The sequence below is a fragment of the Etheostoma cragini genome, chromosome 7 (genome assembly GCF_013103735.1).
Source record: "Etheostoma cragini isolate CJK2018 chromosome 7, CSU_Ecrag_1.0, whole genome shotgun sequence".
In the NCBI taxonomy this organism is placed as follows: Eukaryota; Metazoa; Chordata; class Actinopteri; order Perciformes; family Percidae; genus Etheostoma; species Etheostoma cragini.
In genome coordinates this window covers 27,426,392-27,428,660 of record NC_048413.1, presented here as the reverse complement: position 1 = coordinate 27,428,660, position 2,269 = coordinate 27,426,392, and the positions used below count along the sequence as shown (strand labels likewise).

General features: G+C 44.4%; 1 long non-coding RNA gene across 1 annotated transcript; it reads left to right on the top strand.

The window, feature by feature from the left end:
• The first annotated feature begins 569 nt into the window (after nt 1–569).
• Nucleotides 570–1,989, top strand: LOC117947216. The gene is made up of 3 exons (XR_004657184.1): nt 570–615; nt 1,693–1,783; nt 1,885–1,989. It is a non-coding gene; the product is annotated as an uncharacterized LOC117947216 (long non-coding RNA).
• The last annotated feature ends 280 nt before the right edge of the window (nt 1,990–2,269 follow it).

The window sequence follows — 2,269 nt, the reverse complement described above, 5'->3', positions numbered from 1 at the left end:
CCACTCCCAGGTACACAACCGTACTACACACAGTACACAACTACACTACACACTGTACACAACCGTACCACTCCCAGGAACACAACCGTACTACACACAGTACACAACTACACTACACACAGTACACAACCGTACTACACACAGTACACAACTACACTACACACAGTACACAACTACACTACACACTGTACACAACCGTACCACTCCCAGGTACACAACCGTACTACACACAGTACACAACTACACTACACACTGTACACAACCGTACCACTCCCAGGTACACAACCGTACTACACACAGTACACAGCTACACTACACACAGTACACAACCGTACTACACATAGTAAAGTTATTGTTGTTAGTTTTACACGTTGACGTGAGTCTGTGTAAAAACGCTCCAGAAGAACAAACTTGGCTAAAGCAGACATTTGTGTGTGTGTGTGTGTGTGTGTGTGTGTGTGTGTGTGTGTGTGTGTGTGTGTGTGTGTGTGTGTGTGTGTGTGTGTGTGTGTGTGTGTGTGTGTGTGTGTGTGTGTGTGTGTGTGTGTGTGTGTGTGTGTGTGTGTGTGCAGACTCAGCAGTGAAGGAGTGGACCTGTTGTCAAAGTTCCTGCAGGTCAGTGAACGTCTCACCGGGATTTTTCTCTGTTTTCTGTCCAGAATATGATCCAAAGTGGAACAAGAGATCATATAGTTGTTATTATAATATAACAATAGAATCTAACATAGATCATATTGTTATTATTATAATATAACAATAGGATAATTTAGAAGGCTTTGCTGATTTCATTCATCCTGTTGATCTTTATTTTACTGTATTTTACTTTATTTTATGTTGATTTTAGAATGTTTCTTATGTTATAAAGCAACAGATTGTAGCACTCTGTCCCCTTGGGGACAAGAAAGTCTTTTCTGTTACATTCCATTCCATTCTGTTCCATTCCATTCCATTCCATTCCGTTCCATTCCATTCTATTCCATTCCGTTCCATTCCATTCTATTCCATTCCATTTTTCAGATTATTTTTGGGCATTTTAGGCCTTCATTTGACAGTCAGTCCTTCCAGAAAAAGAGTTTTATTTTGATTGTTGCAAAAATCCTTAATCACGCGGCACGGTTTCTTAAAAAATGCGATGGAATATGCGATAAATTGCGCAATTTTATGCAATGAAATTGCGTGTCTCTGTGTGTGTGTGTGTGTGTGTGTGTGTGTGTCGGTGTGTGTGTGTGTATGTTGGTGTGTGTGTGTGTGTGTGTGTATGTGTGCCCCGCATTATATGCCGCGGAAATCTGCAATTTATGCGGTGTATTTGAAAAAACTGAGATCAGCAAAGGGCCGCAGGTCGGAGTCGAACCGGGGTCCGCTGCGTCGAGGACTACACCGCCATAATTGGGCGCCCCCTCTACCAGCTGAGCTCTCCTATTGGTTGTTATTTGTAACAATGTATCTCATGTGAAGCCCTTTGTGAATGTCTTTTTACTATTATCAACTGTTTAAGACTTTTAAACTGAGATAATGATTTCATGTGAGTGACTATGTGGGATGTGACATCATGTTGTGACATCATGTCGTGACAGCATGTCGTGACAGCATGCTCGGACATGTTGTGACATCATGCTGTGACATCATGTCGCGACATTATGTTGTGACATCATGTTCCGGCATGCGATAACGTTTTGACTTGAACTTAAGTTTGAAGGGAAGAAGAGGATCTCAGCAGCCGAGTCGATGAATCATCGTTACTTCAGTAACCTTGGCAACAAAGTGACCGCCCTACCTGACAGTGAGTTTACACACGACCTTTGACCCCTCGTTTTTTTTTACCTGTGATGTCACGGCTTGCTGTTTACATCATCACAAAGTCACACCGCCGTGTTGTTTCAGCCACGTCCATCTTCAGTCTGCCGGAGATTCAACTGGAAAAAGAAACAATCAGACCAGCTGTCACACTTGACCCAGGTAACGCACACATACACATACACACACACATACACACACACACACACAAACACACACACACACACACACACACACACACACAGTCCGTGTCATTGCCAGACCTACAGTATATCCACAGCATTGTGGAGTAAGGTCGGCCCAGACATACAGTATGGAGCCCTGACACAGGTGCCCCAGACACATGGGGCCCCAGACACATGGGGCCCCAGACACATGGGGCCCAAGACACATGGGGCCCAAGACACATGGGGCCCCAGACACATGGGGCCCAAGACACATGGGGCCCAAGACACATGGGGCCCAAGACACA